The 21,138-nt window shown below is 32.7% G+C and overlaps 1 pseudogene; it reads left to right on the top strand.

The window, feature by feature from the left end:
* The first annotated feature begins 1,900 nt into the window (after window positions 1–1,900).
* On the top strand, window positions 1,901–19,722 carry LOC143398179 (proteasome activator complex subunit 3 pseudogene; annotated as a pseudogene).
* Window positions 19,723–21,138: the final 1,416 nt, after the last annotated feature.

Here is a 21,138-nt window from a genome sequence, read left to right as displayed (position 1 = left end):
TTTTTCCTCAGTGAATAGTCTTGAAGCCCTTGTCAAAAATAACTGGCCATAGATGTGTATGTTTACTTTTAGATACTCCGTTCCGTTGCATTGTACCATATGTTTATCTTTATGCTAATACCAAAAATCTTTTGATCACCATATCTATGATGTAAGTTTCGAAATCAGGAAATATGAGTCTTTCAAATTTATCATTTTTCAAGATTATTTGGGTATTTGGGACACTTCCAATTACCTATAAATTTGAGGATGGGTTTACTCTTTGTCAAAAGAAAAAGGCCATTGGAATTTTGATAGGAATTTATATTAATCGTTAGGTTGCTTTGCTAGTATCAACCTGCTGAGTCTTCCTATACATGAACACTAAACGTCTTCTCATTTACTTAGGTCTCCTTTTGGCAATGTTGTATACTTTTTTAGTGTTCAGGTTTTATACCCCTTGATTAAATGCATTCCTAGGCATATTATTCTTTTGGATGTACCTGTAAATTGAATAGCTTTCTTAATTTTCTTTTGGGGCATTTATTGTTACTTTAAAGAAAAGTAACTGATTTTTTATGTATAGATCTTGTGTCTTGAGCCTTGTGGAATTTAGTAACTCTAGTAGTTTTCTTCTTCTTTTTTTTTAATGGGTTCTTTATGATTTTATCTATACAGGTTCATAGCTTCTTGAAACAAATAATTTTACTTCTTTCTTTCTAATTTGGACACATTTTATTCCTTCCCTTTCTCCTCATTGCTCTGAAAATGTACTCAATAAAAATGTTAAACAGTAGTAGTGGAAGTAGGATCTTTATTTTGTATTCTATCTTAAGGGGAGTTATTCAATATTTTACCAGGGAGAATGTTAACTGTGAGATTTTTGTTTAAAAATGTTCTTTATTATTTTGAAAAATTTACCTCCGAGGGTACTAAACACCATAATCATTATTTACGAACAAAATTTCACCTGTAATTTTCTTTCCTTTTGATGTCTTAATCTGGGTTTAGTAATTGTTATGGTTTGAATATGAGATGTGCCCCCAAACTCCTGTTAATGCAGGGATATTCAGAGGTGAAATGATTGGATTGTGAGAGCTGAGACTGTCCTAGTCTGTCCTAGTTTGAATGAACTGGGAGATGACTGTAGGCAGGTGGGGTGAGGTATGGAGGAGGTCACTGGGAGTGTACCCTGGAAAGTTTGTTCTTCTTGTGGCCCCTTCTCCACACCTCCTCTGCTCTTACTGACAAGAGCTGAGCAGAGTTCCTCCATTGGGCCTTTCCCCCATGATGTGCTCCTTCACTTGGGGCCCAGAGCAATGGAGTTGACCTTGTATAGACTAGACCTCTGAAACTTTTGAGTCACAAATAAAACTTTTCATCCTTTAAGTTTTTCTTGTCAGATATTTCGGTCAGAGCAGTGCAACAGTGGACTAAAACAATAGAAGTAATGTGACTTTGTCTTCCCTCCTCTTTTATATTTGGAGTGGTTTGAAGAGATTTGTGTTAACTATGTAAATGCTTGGTGATATTTACCAGTGAAGCCATCTTGTCTTGGAGTTTTCTTTGTTGGAAATTTTTTTGGTACCCTTGCTTTGTTTCATTGTTGCTATTATTGTTTGTCTTTCTCTAAAAGTTGCGTCTTCTAGCTTCTGGCAATTTGTTTTTTCATTGCTTGTTTTGGTAAGGAGTTGGGTTGGATGAAGAATTTTAGAGTTTCTAGATCCAGTCATTTCACTATTGTCACCTAGTAGTTTCTTAAATGTGATTCATTCATTATGTTTAAACTAACCTCATGGCAACAAACTATAAGCTCTAGGAAATGAAATTCGTTGGTTATCCAGCATCAAAATTTTGATTTCCAATGCTACTCTTTTGAAATAGGAAATTGGAATCCTTGAGGAAATCATTATTTCCGGGGATGCTTGAGGGGCTACCCACGATGAGCCTGGACTATCTTGCAGTGTCGGTAAGTACACACAGGTATGTACACACATTCACACAATGACATGTGTATGTTAAAGTGATCTAGGAACCAATTCAATTGTTGTTGTTGTTATGATTATTATTTTTGTGATGGAGATTGAACCCTGGGATTCTCATATGCTTAGCAGACATTCCAGGAGTGAACTAAAACTCCTACCTCAGAAACCTATTTCAAAGAGTTCCCAATGGCCAAAATTGGAATAATTTGAAGAATAAAATCAATAAGGGAGTGTCATTTCCTAATCTAAATTATGAAACAAAAATTTATGAGTCCACATGCATATCAATAATTGAGTAAGTAAATAAATTCCAACAAAGACAAAATTCTTATGTAGAGGGATTTCAAATAATTTATTTAGATATTAACCCTAAGATTAAGGGTGTAAATAATATTTCTTTTGTGATAGTATGTTTGGAAAGGAAGAAGAAAGGGTAACTTTACAGTGAAGAAATCTATAAACATCCCAGTCAGGTCTGTATCCTTGAAATGACTTAATGAAAATGGTGCTTGACCTTTGAGGTTTATCCATTTCCTGTCCTCCCACAAAGTTTCCTCCACCATAATTGATGTCTAACCCCCAGAAAAACATCACACCCACACTGAAATTACAGAACAATCTATAAAGTGTCTGGTAGAATTCTTCAAAACTATTGAGAAATTTTGAGAAACTGTCACAGTCTAAAAGCGCCTAATGACACACCACAAATTAAATACACTGTGGCATCCTGGAGGGGTCCTGGAACAGAAAGTCATAGTAAATAAAGACCATAGCAGTATGAATAAAGTTTGCCTTTTACTTAATAGTGGTATACAATACCGTTATTCCTGGGTGACCCTGAGGGATGGATTATAGAATCCTCCTTGTATAACAAAGTCCATGGGTGCACATGTCCTTTATATAAAATGGTATATAGTTTATACATAGAATCTACACATATTCTTCTGTATATGTTAATCTCCTCTAGGTTACTTACAAAATCTAATATGATGTAAAGAAAAGTAATATCTAAGACACCTAAATATCATATGAATTTAAAATGTTAACATCCACAAATAAATTTTATTAGCATGTATACACAACTAAGTTCATTAGTTTGTTTTGCACTTGGTTTTTTATCCATGCATGATAGTTAGCATTATATACTAATAATTAAGCTTTTTTCGCATACATTGCCATATTTCGTATGTAACTATAAAACTCTTGGATTAATTTTACCATGGATAGTATTAGAACATTTTTTCATTGAAGCAACCATTGTATAACTATGGTAGCTGAAGAGTTTTATATATGCTTCAATTCTCCTCTTAAAGAATATCAAACCTACGTAGATATAAGAGTTAACATTTTTTAAATAAATAATATTATACTCAATTAAGTAGAACGTTTGCCAAGGTCACCCGGGAATGTTCCACCCTGTTCAGAGAAGACCCACCCTCCCAGCAATGAGCTCATTTAAATCCTGCTCCTGACTTCATCCTTTGTCACTGGCTAAGACTCCACAAAAGATTTCATAGTTTAACAACTGGGGCCTCCAGTCAGAGATCTGAGACACACAGTCTCATGGCTGCAAACATCAAGAGCATTTTTAGGGAAAACTGGAATTATTTTTGTCTTTCATGCAAGTGTTTAATAGTCATGAGTACCATGTCTAACAGTACACTTATTACAACCAAAACCAACACATTTTTCTGCCAAGGCATTGTTTTACCTCCTAAGTACAAATATCAACACAATGAAAATCACGAAGAATGTCTTAACATTATTATGAAAAAAGATTTATCTTGAGAACTCCCAGAAAAATCTTGTAAATTGTCTCCTCCTTGTTCCTTACTCTAGAGATTTTGAGAACTGGTGTGTTAGATCAAGATAAGGAAATATGTGGCCACATTAAATTCCATTTCATTCCTTTTTATTGCTGAGCAGTATTGCATGGCATGGATATACCACAGCTTGTTCATTTATCCTCCAGTGATACTTAGATATTTTTAGAGTTTTGAAAAAATATGTGTATTGCTGCTATAAACATATGTGTAAACATATTTTTTTTATTTTCTCTATGTTAAACTTGTAGGAATAGAATTGTTGTAGGTCTATTATACTTAATGTTTCAATTTCTGAGGAATTACCAAACTGCAACATATTTTTAATTTTAATTAAAGCAACATCTGAAAACTGTAGTGAAAAAGAATATATCAGTCATGGTCAGTGATTCAGAAATTATAGATGTAAAAGGCACCATTTTGGTGATAGTTTGGGGTGATGACCTGTTTTGTATTCTGATTATGGTATGTTATATAAATATGCCTAGGCAAAAAAAAAATTCAATGAACTGTGTGTAATAAAAGAATCAACTTTATTGTATGTTGACATAAAAAAAATTAAAGCAAAACTAACTGATTGTGGGGGAGGAATTGAAAAACAAAACCAAGTGAAAAACAAAACCAAGACTTGTTTTAATAATGTTTTGTTTCTATTTGCATTGTTACTTCTTTGTTGTGGCATTACATAGAAAAATGCAATATATTTTATGATTATATAGAAACCAAAAATCAGTGTTTCAAAGTCCAACCTCAAATATATGTTTCTTTGAACTGAAACAGAAACAAGTGGATACAGGCATACTGCCATCTAAACAGATGGGCTTGATTCTCTGTCAGGCATTTAGATATGTGTTCATGTATATCAAACAGACAAGCATCCCTGTTCTTAAAGTCAGAATTTATGTTACTTTAAAATTACCCATATATTTTATTGTATATGTTACTGATGTAGTTATAAAAAAGTAAAGAAAATAATATTGTAAAGCCAGTTGATAGCTAGTATTTCCAGCAAAACCCGAAAATCTTTTCATTTTCTCCTTTCTTGGTATCCATCACTGCTTTATTTTCTGTATTAAAAATAGTCTGCAACAATACTGTATTTTGTTTTGTGACCTACAAATGTCCTTTCTCAATATGTTCTGAATATAATTTTAAGGGAATAAAAAAGCCCAGCCCAGGCTGAGATGCAGTATTATCAAATGTATATGAATCTCAGCCTTGAAATCAATTGACATAATGACTCAAACATAAAAATATTTCCTATAATAAAGAGAAATAAACAAAGTAGAACAACAGAATGGGTTTTCCTATAGTAAATGATACCTTTAGTGATTGCATAAAAGTGTCCTATAAATTATCTCGTTTGAGCTTAATGGCCAACCATGGAAATAAGTGAAAAGGTATATGATTTTCCCAATTCTAAAAGATAATGTAGTAGAAAGGAAAATGCCTGCTGCTCAATGATACCAAGGCCTAGTTTATGGAAACTTGTTTCATACCTTGCTTTGTGAAAGGGACTTTGGAAATATGGTTTTATGGATTCACTGTGCACCATCCCCCCAGGCCGCGGTATAGCTTCTGGGGTGGACAGAGCCTCATGCATGTACACAGGCCCTACCTGTACTGAAGTTGAGCAACACCCCAAAGCAGGCTGCCCTGGGTTTTCTGCCCAGTGTCACTTGGTGTGCTGGTCTAAGATGTTGAAGATGCTCTAGGCTGGTGCTGCAACAGAGTCCTTATTTATCTAGGAATATTGCAGTCCAGATGTTCTACAGCTATTCTTGAGAACTGTAAGTGAGAAAAAGAGAGTGAGGAATTGAGTCACTCTTAGGTCACCAGAACCATCATGCAAGTCAAATGGAGTTTTTTTTTTTTTTTTTTTTTTTAAAGACAGAAGAATTGCCTGTAAAGTAGATTGGCCTAAACTTTTAAATTCAGTATCTTTCTCTCATTCTCTCTGCATAGAGAGGCCTTCTAAGCTGACCCTATCCTTGACTGTATCTTTCCACTGGAAAATGGATTTGAGTGGAGATGTGGGAAAGTCTCATTTCATGTTGTGTTAAGTGCTGCATATCTGTGCGTTGTGTAAATACAATCAAAAAGACTTCACATTTGCTCATCATTTAACTTCCTCTAAAACTATTTCTTACTGAAATGTTTTAAGATGATATTTTGTTACCAACTTAATCTCTACTGTCTTGGGCATAGCAAAAATGTTGAAGTTTTTTAACTGAGAGGGCAATGTTGAATTCTTTGAGGTCTTTCGATCTTGATGAACCTCATCTGACATTCATTATCTGTACCCAGTTATAACTCATTGATAGAAATAGCTTCTCAATATTCCTCCTGGTTTTACTGCCCCAGTCTTCATCTATCACTTCTGCTCTGTTGTTCTTCAAGGGGGTTAAGTAGAAAGGAGATGTCTTACTTTTCTGTAAAAGTCTATTCAACGTGTATGGAAGCTATCCAAACTATGCACCTCAGAACAATGTCTTATATAAATTGTACTCCCTTCCTACTTCTACTTTACATAGTATATATATTTCCATATTATATAATGTTGGTTAGACTGTGGTTTTAAAACTAGATGAAATTGTCTTCTTCTGCATCTGTTCATCCTTCAAACCTCAACCCAAGATTCTTTACCCACCTATACTTGTCTGGATTCTCTAGAGGAACAGACTCAATAGGAAATAAAATTATGATTATTTAAAAGGGATTTATTCAATTGGCTTATACCATCAGAAGCTGGATAGTTCACAATGGCTGTCTGTAGGCTGGAGAGCCAGAGGAACAAGTAGCTGCACAATCCAAGATGCTAACACCTCAGAACAAATGGAAGCAATGATTCTACTCCAGTCCAAAATTTTCCTATTAAAATTTTAATAGGAAACTCCCTGAAGAATCAGAGTTTGCTTTGGAAGAGGAAAGGAGTGAAAGTCTGAGGTCTTAAGGTGATCCCAGCAACAATCAAGAACCCATTCAAGAAGAATCTAGCTTGTATCTTCAGCTGCTTTTTTGTTCTTCCAACTTTTTATTCTATCCAAGCCTCCATTCTTTTGGATGCCTATATGTAGGGAGGGTCTCCACTTCAATTCACAGTCTCACATGGCAATCATTCCTAAACACACCCCATTGACACACCCAGAAGGTTCTTTATCTTAAGCATTTCTTAATCCAATCAAGTTGACAGTTCAAATTAACTATTACCCTAACTTTGTCTGAGTCACATTTTTTAAACTTCTAGATTCATGGCATCAGTGGTTAGTAAATGCTCTTATTTTCACCAACAATCATAATTGATTGTGTGTATTTATTTCTCTCTATAAGACTATGAGTACTTTAAGCTCAGTGACTAGTACATCATCCAATTTCAATGGCTTGTGCCTAGAATTTCATACTATAGGGATTCAAGTGACAAATTAATTAAATTGTTATTTTTTCCTAAAATAAACAAAACCATTTTTACCTCATGCTCAGAAATGGTATCACAATTATAAATTGGTCAAGGTAACTGTAATTAATTAATAAAAAACGTTTGAAAGTTCACATGCTCAATCTAATTTTAGTATTATATTATTTTCAAGGTACATATTTTTGGAAGCAAACTACCTTGCTCATTAATAGATTTCTTTTTCTGGAAGAAATTAGTTTGTTTGCCCAGCAACATATACTTTTCACTTTGTTTTCAATTGGCAAAACTGCCACAGGGAAGAATTGACATTTTCCATCAATTTCTGGAAAGTGCAGTAATACCAAATGTCATCAGACTCGAGGTATACTGGGAATTATTTTGAACCACTCATGTACATGCCTGCAAATTTTAATGTCAATCCTAGAGGCATAACAAGTAGGGCAATCTAGTGTCTAGAGCACCAGATGAGCTCTAATGACTGAGTACTACATTCAGTTCAATCAATCAAGAACTTTTGGACACATTTTATGATGCTAATGTTGGACTAAACTCAGTGGGAATCAAAAAGAAGTTGGGGATATAGTCTTTACTGACAAAAATCATCAGTCTAGATAAGAGGCCAAAATAATCCACGTATAAAGAGTACTAAATAAAAAGTCCGAAATCTATTCTGTATAGCTAGGAAAAATGTGTAGTCCTACAGTAAGTGACAAATTTTTAAGGACAGGTGGTATTTTATAAATTATTGGATGAGTAGTTCAGAGAGTAACAGCATATGTTCTGGAAAAGTTTTGGATTCAAGTCCTTTGGAAGAATCATGTGGTTTTTTGGCTCAGATGAGAGGTTTGGGAATATAGGGTAAATATTACATGGGGTGGAGGATAGGAAATGGAAACAACATAATCAAAAAGATAGAAATAGGATTCAGCATAGAGTAGGCAAAAGGGGACCCATCTTCTTTTCCTACTAGCTAGTGTCAGGTTGAAGTTGAATCAGAAAACAGGCCTGGGCTACCATTTCTTCAGGTGTTGTAGAGGGAGAGGTCACCAACAATCTGAAGGCCAGTTTTACCTACCATGTCTCCAGCTTAGCTATTTCACTCTCTTGTGCAACAGTGACCTAAACTTTCAATTCTTGTTTTCTTTTTTTTTTTTAATATGTAAAGTAGAAATGACCACAAACTCTCAGTTTTACCTGGGGAATAAAAGGAAAGCAAGCATGCAAATTTCCCTGGCATAGTTCCTGAGACATACTATACAATTAACTATTTCCTTCTTGTCATGCAAGAAAAAAAAAAAAAAAAAACAAGAAACAAAACAAAATCAACAGTCAGTCAGAAGGGAAAGCCACCTTTTAATTGATTAGTTACTTTTACAAAAGCAAAAACAAATTACTTCAGGATCCCAGAAGACAATAGCATCTGTATAATATTTTAAATACATATATGCATACATACTGAAATATATATATATATATATATATATATATATATATATATATATATACTTGATAAATATATAAATACTTGATAAATATATTTATCAAGTATTTATACCTATAAACAATTCAATATGTGACATCAAGTGAATATACATTTTTAATTTTTTCCTTAAGTAGAATTAACCATGTTATTCCATTTTGTAAGAAGGTGACCTGACATATGTAAAGATCCAACTGTGAAAAGATAGGTCCAATTTGGATGGATTAATCTAAAATGTTATATAGCTATCTTGCCTAAAATTGATATTTTAATCTCTTAAACGCACAAATACAAAAATGTAGGCATTTAAAGAGAATTTGTTTTTAATTCTGCAGTGAGGTCGAGCGTATGCAGTGAGACATGAATACCTTCCCTTGAGACAACTATTTTCTTTTGAAATCTATGATTCCTACATGTCAGGGCAAGTGCTGCTTGGAAAGTGCCCTTCTTACCTGTAATTAGGGCAGTACACAGGAAGCACAGCACCTAATTTTCTTTGGCAGCAGCATGACAGCAGGTCACCACTTAGTATTCTCTGGACAAATGAAAGGGTGATGAAGCACAGCTATTCTAAAAGGCAACCCAAACTGGAAACTGAATGGGACAAATCTACAACACGTCAAAGAATAACTCAAGGAACACAGTGAAACTGTGTCAAGCATAAAGGGCTAGTAGAAACTCATAAAAAGCAAAAGAAGCTTGTGGAAAACAGTCTTTAAAGGTTTTTATTCAAAAGGTTTTGTGGGATAAGTTTTAGATTGCTCAGAACTTGTTTCTCATTTAGGAACACATTTGATTTGCTTTTACAAAAGAACCACAGGGTATGTTTTCTAAAGCTCTCTAACATATTGGAACAGTAAAATCTCACTCTAGGTTATGCAAGAAGATACAGGTTAATATATTTTTAAAAAAGCACTGTACAAATATTTTTAAAATATTACAAACTTATAGGTCATATTAGCTCTATCAATGCTCACAAATGTTTTTCATCTTAATTTCTATCTATGATTAATTAGTACCATCTTCCTGCTACTGTGTTGATGATTTTGATGCTACATTTAAGATCAGAGAGAGATGTGATGTATTAACAATGTCTGAATTGACATCAGATAAGAATGGTTTCAAACATATTATACATTTGGAGATCTCATTTTAATTGTAATGTATTAGAATTTCTCAATTCCAAAAAAAAAAAATTTTAAGAAACTGATAGGTTTCTTTTATTTAATAAAATTTTAATGAATATATATCACTATAAATCATACTATTAACAAAAAAAAGTGTTAGAATAAAGCAATCACAACAAGAAAACAATTTGCCAGTAGAGGTATTGCATTTCATAATTCCACCACACTGTGTCTTTGTATTACAACTTGCCATACTAGATTTTCTACTCAAAAAGGATTGTGAGTTCTTTGGGCTCATTGTATCATTTTCCATATATGTTAATATATTTTCTGTGATATGATTTGTCCTCTCAAATTTTGTTGACAGAAACTTGAAATGATAGAAGGATAGAAAGTGCCTTTCTTCTTCATTTTGGTCTCTTTGGGCCCCAAGCTCATTGGATGACACTTCCCTAAATTCAAGGGTGGATCTTTCCCACTCAGTCTACAGACACATATAAAAATCTCGTCTTGAAATGCCCTCACAGACACATTCAAAAATAATGCTTTACCAATTTTCTAGGCATTCGTTAATCCAGTCAATGTGAACCTAAAATTAGCCATACAAGTAGATTTAGAAACTGAGGTCCATAATATATTTAAACATCTTAGAAAACATATCAGAGGTAAATGAAGAGAGAACAAAACTATAACATTTTGTTTTCTTATTTATTTATTTATTTTTGCTACTCTACTATTTATTGTGCTACTCTACTATACTTGTGGAAGTATAATCCATCCATTTTTCCTTTGATGATTAGTATTTTATTCCAAACCAAGTTTGGCATCAGTGTAGGTATTACAAGAGCAACCAAAGTCCAAAGACTTGCCATTAAATATCCAGTTTGGGGAACTACTAGAGATTTGCATTAAAATATTCCAGGACATAATATATTATATGCATACATATATTTGCTTTAATATACAACTGAAGGATAGTTAAGTAGAATGTGAGATAACTGAATTAGGAATCCATGCTCTCGAGTGTGTTTTACTTCAATCAGGAATCCATGGAATAGCCATCAATGGAATCAGTGCAAACTGTTGTTTAAAATTTAGTTTGTTTCTTAGCAAAAAGGATGCAAAAGTTTGTTGTTTTTGTTTGTTTGTTTGTTTGTTTTTAATTGTGGAATGAATGTCCTGGCCTTGAACTGGTAGGAATTGCAATGGTAACTCAAACTGAACATAGAAAAGACATACAATCTCACCAAACCAAGGTTACTAGAGCACTACTCAAGTACATAGTCATGTCTTTCCTGCATCCCACCTTTGCAGGAAGGATCTGCTACTTCTCCCAGTTACAGCTCTGGCTAATCCTTCTGTCTCCATAGTCTCTCATCTCACAATAAGTTGTCCTGATGCAAAGTGTTGATTATAATGCCTTGGTCAACAAATGGAAATTCTCAGAGGTTTCAAACAGGAATATGCCTGTTTTTCCTGTTCTTAATGTTTGAATTCTTAGAGAAATTTGACCTTAGTTTTACCTTTATAGTGTATTTTCACCTGGATATTTAGCCCCCAAAATATCTATCTTTATCAGCTAACAATATTTACAAAAAACACCTTTTACATATTGAATCACCATATTGGCCTAAGTGAGTTCATAGCAATCAGGTTTTCATTGAATGTTTTCTTTGCCAACAAACTATAATTATTACCATCAATATCATTCTTTTGCCCAAAGAAGTATGCATCCTAAGAAAGTAGGATTTATTTTTTATTCACATTCTAATGTATAATATAGGCTTATTCCCCAACTTTTGTCCCCAATTTTTTTTTCTTTTAGGAATCATTTCTGTTGGGATTGAATGGAGGGGCTCTCTTTCACTGAGTTATACCCCCATATATTTTAATTTTATTGTGAGACTTGTTCTCACTAAATTCCAGATGTTATTCTTGAATTTGTGATCCTCTTACCTCAGCTTCACAAGTCACTGGAATTATAGGCTTATGCTACCACACTCGACTGTACATGGCCTCAAATAAATAATTTTATAAAGAATAAATGGGTAGAAATCTTGAATCATTCAGATAGGAACATAAATACTCAAAAGTAAAAGTCATCCCTGTTGGTTAAAAGAAAAAAGTAAAAGTCATCAGACTTTGATGATTCCTAATAGAATATAAAATAATATTTACAATGGGATATCAACAAGGTTATATAAGCAATACTTCTTCAGTGGTCACATTATGGTTGTAAAATTAGTAATAATCCTCCTATTAATTTACTATTTCTTTTATTACCAGTGATGTCTCAGCCCTAATTTATTTCTCTTTTCTCCTGAACAAATTGACTGAGTTATTCACACAGTGTACTTGCTACTTGTCTGTACCTAGTACAGAGTTGTTCCTCACTTTTCCTTTTTTAGAATCATTTTTCAAAAGCCAAATCCTTAAAAAACTTTACCCCACTCTAATTAAGCCATTTCCAAGACACCCTCTACAAGGTATTTTCCCTTATTGCAACAGGCTAGGCATACATCATTTACTTTACTATGGACATGTCTCAGAGGTGCTTTGGTTGATGGGCTTAGAATGTTTACTATGATGAAAATATGTATTTTTTATTAAAAAATAAAAATAGAATTTTTTTGTAAGTCTAAATTGTATTTTTTAAACTGCAATTTTAATCTCTAATAATTGTAGATTTTTAAATTACACAGAGTATATGAGGAAATATATTAAATACTATTTATAAATATAATTCTCAATTTTCAATGTTTAACTTATTATTTGAAGGTCATAAACACTTTGGTGTCTCAGCATCTGTGACTCTTCAGACTTGATTTTGCATAGTATGTGTAATCACCACTAAAACCCCACTATAATAATTACATATTACATGAATTGTTTTTTGATAATTTATGTCCATGTATTTATGTTCTTTATTATGTAATAAGCAAATTATGTGAAGGTTAAGGAAAAAGAACAAAATATGTTGTGCCCTAACCAGGAATGTATTTTCCAGTTGTCATTTTAAGGACCCTGGATAGTTTTCTCCCTTCCAACAAAAATTACTAAAGTTACATTACCTAATATGCACAAAGGAGCAATAAATTAAAAAAAAATATGTTAGAAATTCATTTTCATGGAAGAATCAACAAATTCCACAGATATTTGGACTTCTTATAAATAAACTAGTATTTTCATACTGGAATGGAGAAAAGTGTCTGAGTTTAGGGAATTTTATAGCATACACCACTATAATGGTAGTTCAGGATTGGAGAGGACCCTTGGAAGCATGTATATTCTAATATCATATGAATTTAGCTGCTATATACGGACCAAAATATCATTACCATTTTTTAAGTGCACTTTTCATGCAAGATATTTGTCTCATGATAGAGGAACAGGAAGTTAAAATTTCAGTGGGGCTATCTGATAGAGAAAATATGACTATCTGACAACCTGGAGTTTGTTTGACAAAAATATTATTTATGGTGGCATAATCAATTCAGAAACTTGCTTTCATAATATACCATTTGATAATCAGATTATGAGGGATAAAAGTTAGAAGATCCACCTAATTATTAGTCTAAGAAATTTTATTCATACCAGTGAGAAATTTTCCTGAGATCAGACAAACTGACTTAAGTCAATTCACAGTGTTCCCTTTCAATATTCTAAACATCAGAAATTTTCTTGAGCACACCAGATCCTGATATTATGAAAAGTGAAAAGCTGGTATGTTAAAGAGAGGCATCTTCTCTCCTATATCGTCCTTCACTGGGTTGCTATGGCAAGAAGCACTGTGCAGAGAAGGTGGATGTTAATGGCCAAGTTCATGTGGCTGCCAGCAGGAGAAGAAATAAAAGGACAAATGTGGAAAAGAGAGTAGTGTAGAGAAAGAAGTAACTGGCTGAGAAGCTATTAGAGGAGCAATTCAGCAACAAAGTTAAGTCACCTTTTCTTCCATATAATATAAAGTATGGGTACCCTTGAAAGAGAGAAGACAGACCTGAGTTAGTGAAGTAGAGTTTATCTTTTACATCCAAAACTCTGTGTGTGCGTGTGTGTTTGAGAGAGAGAGAAGAAAAGCAATATTTAAGAAATAATTCATATACTGAGTCAGTGTCTTTTAGAACAAAATATTTGAACCAGAAGGTGCTCTATACATCACCTTATCTCTCATACTACAGACAAGAATTTCAAAGGAGGGAAGGTATAAATGGTTCATCACAATACCATAGTGATTAAAAAGTAGAACCAGGAATATAGCAAAGAATTTAGTTGAGAATATAAGTTTAAACCTGTGTTTGATTCGATCCTATTTTGGCCACTTCCACTTATTTAAATTCAGTGTTCTTCAGTTTTCCAATGCATAAAAAGAAAATAATCATACTAACCTGTAAAGTATGTTTTGAGAATTAAATGTGATTTAAAAGCATTTCACATAATATATATTATGTGTGTATATAATATATATAATACCTGTATTTATAATATATAATAAACATATATGCATATATAAACTATAAATGCAATATATTTTTAACATATATATTTAAAAATATATATGTTATATATACACACACACACAAACACACACACACATTTGTTTTTCTTTCACTGCTGGGCAATCAAAGCCAAGGCCTAATACATGATAAGCAGGCACTCTACCTCTGAGCTCTGAGCTACATCCCCAAACTTTACATTATGTTATTATATTGGAATACTTTGACAAAGATATTTGAAGGACAAATTTAATAAAAATTTATTTTAAGAATTTATTTTAATCAAACACTGAATATTATCAATTTAGTTTTAACAGCTTTGGGTAAGAGGAATCTGAATAAAAAAGGGTTCCAACATTTATGTTTACTTTGAATATTTTCATTTTACTTTAAAAAATCCTTATGTCCATTTACACATGAAGAAATGAAATTCCACAGCTGATAATTTGTCTTAATTTTACAACAAATAACTAGAGGAATGAGCTGTCTTTTTGATCTTGAGTTTGATATACCAACACAGCCTCTGTGTTGGAATAAAAACAGCTCAAAATATGATGGTGACTAGGTAACTTGTTAAATAAACAAAAAGACAGCATTGAAAAGGCCATGATGTTTACAGCTAATGATTTCACAATTTATCTTTGTGTGTACTACAGCCAACCCTACCTACTGTTCAAAACAATAATGACCAAAACTGAAAAAGAAAATTTACTTCTTCTATACTACATAATTCTTATTATGCAGTGCTTAAGGACATTTAAGTTTCTCCTACACAAATAATAAAAACTGTCACAGAATTTAAAAAATCATAAAGGGCACTGCTTTTGAAGTATAAATACCGATTTTTATAGTGAACATAAAAGCAAATACCATTGAATCATTAATCTGAAAAGAATTTCAAAAGAACATTTAATCCATCTCTTGCCTCAAGATAGCACCGCACCAAAACTATTTCTGTGAGATGCTAAATGCATCCAGAGAAATATTTCTTAAACTTTCCAATAGTTCAGAATTGTAGTCAGCCTGAAAGAAGGCTACATATTATGTACTGTATATGAAATTTATTCTGCCAACTCATGGGTACAAGAATGATTTTTTTCCTATAATTTAATATTTATTTTCAGCCTGACCCCCATTGCTTTTAATAAATTTTCTCAGAGTTGTGAATTGAATCATTGAAAAGGTATTTGGTGATTGAGCTAGGAACTGATCTTTGGACCACCAGTGTGAACAGGAATTTGCTGAGATGCTGATTTTGTTTTTCAGCATGACACCTTTCATCCCACGGTTTCTGTGTATTCTTTCACTTAGCTACTTTATTTCCAGACCCTTTCAGAATAGAGGCAGCACACTTATCTTCTTTTTGAGGTCTTGTCTCCTCACTGCCCCCGTGCAGAAAGCCACTGTCATTCCCCGCAGCTGTATAAAAAGCATTGGATTCTCATTCCTTCCCCACCTCAGATTTGCTTTCTTCTAACTTACCTGTATTCCTAGGTCTTTCTCATTATCTTCACCAAATTGATTGTGGTGGAGAGAGCCATTCTCTTTTGTATATTACTGTGCAACCTGCATGCTAGTAGATGGGGGAAAAAAGATATTTCCTGAAATAAAATAAAAATTCTTCATTTCACACTTGGGTACAGACATTATAGGAAAGTACTGTGTTTTGGAAATTACTTCTTTATCATTGATGTCAACCATAAGAATGAATCCACAAAAGGAAATATCAAACTAAGAAATTCTTTTCAATGTGTGACTATTTCTGTTCCTATTGCTAAAAAAGGAGGAGTAAGTGCTATCTAACCAACTGTTCAACAAGTATCTTGGGGTAGGAAAGTACATACTGATAGCAATAAATCTCACTCAAGGCTGGGACCTTGAATGGGGCATGACTTGGGGCTTTTGTTGAAATTCATCAATGCCTTGAACAACCTCTTCTCTGAGATAACTATGTGCTCAATGACCAAAACTTAAAGATGAAAACAAATTATTCCAAAGGAAAAATTCATAAATTTTTAATAAGAATAAACAATTGTCTCCAAATAATTCAAAAAAATGATTTACAGAGAGATGAAAAAATAGAAATAAGTATTTATTTACAATTGTATTTTAAAATTTAGAAATTTTTCTGAAGTATGTATTTGAAAGGAGCAGATCAAGAATAAGCTATAAAGAATTTGGGCAACATCATTGTATAAAATGACAATATTTTATACATATAATAAGTCCAGAAAAAAGGACTTGGCTAGATAAATTTATACAACTAACAAAATATACCAATTCAATAAAAATATGGTTTCTAAATATTTATTAGCCTAAAATGGGTTTACATTATCATGTTAAATATACGGTGTTTAAATTTGTAAGTAACAGCTTTGATGACAACTTTATCAAAAGTAATATGCATCTGAGAATGTATTTCTATGTGTAGGAAAAAATAAGAAGTCTACATACGTGACAAATTATTAACAGTTTCCTCTAGGTGAAGGTAATAAGTTATTTAATTTTCTTTGATTACTTTATATTTTTATTTCTCTATATAATCATAAAATATTATTTTTAGCTTTATAATGAAACACCACAAATATCAACTGAAGGTTATTTTGAAGTCACAAGGCCCCCCCACTCAAAAATAGAATATTCTTTATCTAGATTGGGTATTTATTCTTAAAATTAGATAATTGAATTTTTATTATTTGAACATTTAAAGTCTTACATTAAATGTCAGGGAAGAATTCCTGCTAATAAAGTGGAATATAAAATGATGAATAGGGGAACTAAGGTATCAGGAGGCAGATAAAAGGCAAAAAAAAAAAAACAGGGATATAAGGAAAGAAAATATTCATTTTCTACCCATTTTGCTTAGATGACAAAATCATCACTAAAATTTGTCTATGATCTATTTGTCAGAAAGTGTTGTAAAATAGGCATGATATCCATACAGATAACTTTTCAACTCAATTTAAGAATGAATAATTTATATTTCTAAGTAAAGTTTAAAGTACTTTCAATTGGAACTTTCAATTTAAAGTTATGATTCTCAAAGATTTAAAAGGTGAATAAGACCACACTGGGCAAATATCAAAACAATCAACTTTTCTTATTCTTGTGAAGATGTAGTGAGATTGAGAGGACGTTTCCTCATTGCAATAGAGGTTACATATACTCATCAAAGAAGGACTGTAAGATTGATTTTCAAATATCAATCCTCATACCTCTCAAACACATACATAAATTCCATTAAAATAAAATTACATTGCTCAGAACTACATTAACTGTAAGATAGTTTAAAGTTTTCCTATTGCTGAGGAACTATGTTCAAAAATACATTGAAATATTTTTTCATTTATGTATTTTTGTTCCCAGTGACTCCCATTTAGTTACTAGATTTTTACCTCTAATTTCCAATAAGTTTGTTGAGTCTGTCTTTCCCTACATCATTATAAATATTTTTCTAGATGTGGGCAGAGGTGGTTACTTTTTAACAGAAAATTCCACAGGATTTAAAGTTAAGTCCAAGATATATATATATATATATATATATATATATATATATATATATTGCAATGGAGTGCATAAGTTCCCTGAAATATCTCATTTGCAGAAGAGAAACATAATTATGTGACTGAAGTGTATGAGCTAAAATGGGCCTGCAGTAAGTATTTTACAACAGAATCAGAAAATAGTTTTCCTTATATGGAAACAATAGGAATCTAATTTAATATACATACCTATAGAGTTCTAATAATTCAGCTAGATTTTTTTTTAGAAAACTTTTTCCCTTAAACAAGCATTTTATATTTCTAGCAATGAGCATTTAATAAAATTTATTAAATGGAAGTCTAAAATTGCTTTTCTACTGTTTTGAACATATATGTATATATGTTTAAATATATATATATATATATATATATATATATATATATATATACATATACATATATGTTTATATATATATTATATATGACGGAATAAAGAAAGCAATGAAGGAAAGAAAGAAAAGATGGCATGTTGGGAAAAATCATCCAAGTATCATGCTATTTAATAAAATATTAATTTGAATGACTGAAATTTCCACATGGATTAAGATAGAGATTAATCAATTGATAAAATATTGGAAAAATGAATAAAAATCCTGAGGGAAAATATGTTAACAAATTCCATTGGTTTAAAAACTTGAGATCTGTCATATAGAAAGGCGACTATAGTCAATAATAAAGTATTGCATGTTTCAAAATCATTCAAAGAATTAATTTCAAATATCACCATGAAGCAGGATAAGAGAGCTAATTGACATGCCAATCAAGATGAGTTAATTATTACAAATTGCATACATCACTATCAAATCATATTGCACCCTATAAATGCATACAATTATGATTTGCCAATTAAAATAATATTTGCCAAAAAATTACAAGTGGAAATATATTTAACTGATCATTAGAATGCAAACAAATATTCAGAGATAACTTCAGGAATATAGTGATCAGAAAACCGGGAGGGCAAGAGAGTGAGCAGCACAGAGAAGTGGTAGATGGACAGACACCATGGAGGGAGAGAGAGAGTCAGGGGTGGGCATCAGGCTCTGGAGAGCAGCAGGGATTCCTCAGATCCCTCTTGCCTGCTCCCTGTTGTCTATAGCACCTCTTGTCTCTACAGAAGAGCAGAAACAGCCTGGCCTGACTATGGCCTCATTTTTTGTAGGGGGATCAAGGTGTAGAGTTCAAGGTTGATTCTTCACAAGTGAGGCAGAAGACTTGATGGGAAGTATTTCTCAAAGTTGTTAGAACTTGACGTTTTTTTTCTTTTTATAGTAATCAAGCCTGAACATCTAGGACTTACTTTCCATCCACTGAGACACAAATTTCCTAGTACCTGGCCTCATTCTTTGCACCAATAGCACAATGGACTGGATGTCCCACTTAAGAGAATTGAATTTTGGGTGGTTATGAAGTGGCCTTTCAAAGGACTAAGGTATTAATGAAGCCCAGCAGAATGCTAAAAAGCTACCACTAGCTGGTGGGTATAATGGAGAAAGTGAAATCTGAGATATGATTGTTAATTAATCAATGTGTCAAGGCTAAATGTGAATAGAGTTCTTGATTACCAGGATAAAAGATGAAAACAACTTCAGAATGTCCACTTGGAAGGTACAGTTGCAGAACTAAGAACTATTGAGAGCATGCATCTTACCTGAGCCAGATTTCTAGATATTATTTTGCACGAGCCAAACTAGTTTCTAAAATTGATATCCCCATGTGAAAGACTATCATCACACTGTGACAGTGATTGATGAAAAAAATACATCAGCCTTCATATCATCATACTGGAGCAAAGAAAACAATATGTCACTCTAACATGAACTGATCTTGAAAAATATCAAGTTCAAAAGGCCTCAGAACAGCAATGCAGAGACATGATACAGAAACCAGTCCCAGGACTAGGGGCTCTGTGGGACTGGCTCAAGATTGACATTGTCATGATTGTGACCTGACTGACCTCCTTAGCTAGACATAATAACCTCACCTCTGTGTCTTTAGGTCAAATCTGAAGAAATTCTTATCTAGTTATTATATATATATGATGATTGGATCTATAATCTGGAAGTATTTTTATATGTTTCACTAATGTGAATATTGGTGAATAATACATTTTAGCATAATATTTTCTTGCCCCTACACTATTTTTTGTTTGTTGTTTTTATGTTAGATATGGTAAATTTCCTATAAGTCATGTTATAACTGATATCACTAATATCAACAAGAATGATTTTATAATATTGTTTGTATTTTTATCATCGATCATGACATTTTTCAAGGAGAGGATAAAGGATCTGGATGAAGAGTCTATTTCACCAGGCAGTAAAAAGTAGAGTAGATATAGGAGGTTGACACAATTTGCAAATATCATTAACATATTATAGTTATTTCAAAATTATCAATGACATTCTTAATATTTGCTATAAAGTCCTTTCTGATATTTTTTCTAACTTAAGAAATCATGGTTGAATTTTAACTTACATAAAGATGGAAGTGTTATATGAGAATAGTCACTATCTGATAAAACTTTAGGCATATTTTACTTTGTAATAACTTAAAAGAAAATTCTCTGTAATACTCTAGCCATCTCTAATGTAAGGGAGAAGCAGTTGGACAGCAAATTAGCTGTTCTGTGGCAATATGGTCTGAGCAGCGATGTAAACAAAGAAATCTGCTAATCAAAAGCAATTTCTCATGAAACAAAGACAGCAGCTAATTGAGAGCATCTGAGGCTAAAATAAGATTAACTTCAAAATGAAAACCCTTGCAGCTTCTTGTAGGAAAGCTCTAGGGATAATAGGGAAACTTATTAGCACTTTAAAAGTAGAGACATTGGTAGAAATGCTGTTTTTCACACTGGCAAAATATTTTTACAAACCCCATAATTAACTTTTTCTCTAGTAAAACTAGAGAAGTAATACATAAGAAATAATTGACAAAAAATGAGTATCTCATGGTCAGAACAGGAATGGCATATTGTAGACAAGTCAGTGGCCTGCTTGATGTACCCTTCACAGCTGCTGTTTTTGCCTCAAGGGCAAAGGTGGGACATTCTTGCTGGCTCTGACCATTTTTGCTTCAGTGGCGGATACTACAGAGACAATAACAGCAGCAGATTGTTAGAACTGAAAGAGTCACAAGGTAGAAGGCAGGCCTGAGCGAGTGGGAGACTGAGAACAGATGAGGCATAGGTAGGTGGTAGAAAACCCATCAGCATATATTGTGCTGAGTAAAGATTACACATAACGGTGTTTCTCAGTGCCAGACCTTACTGGTTAAAAGTAGAAAATTGGTTCT

Source organism: Callospermophilus lateralis, chromosome 4 (genome assembly GCF_048772815.1).
Source record: "Callospermophilus lateralis isolate mCalLat2 chromosome 4, mCalLat2.hap1, whole genome shotgun sequence".
In the NCBI taxonomy this organism is placed as follows: Eukaryota; Metazoa; Chordata; class Mammalia; order Rodentia; family Sciuridae; genus Callospermophilus; species Callospermophilus lateralis.
The sequence above is the reverse complement of the archived record's forward strand: the minus strand, read 5'-3'. Positions and strand labels throughout refer to the sequence as shown.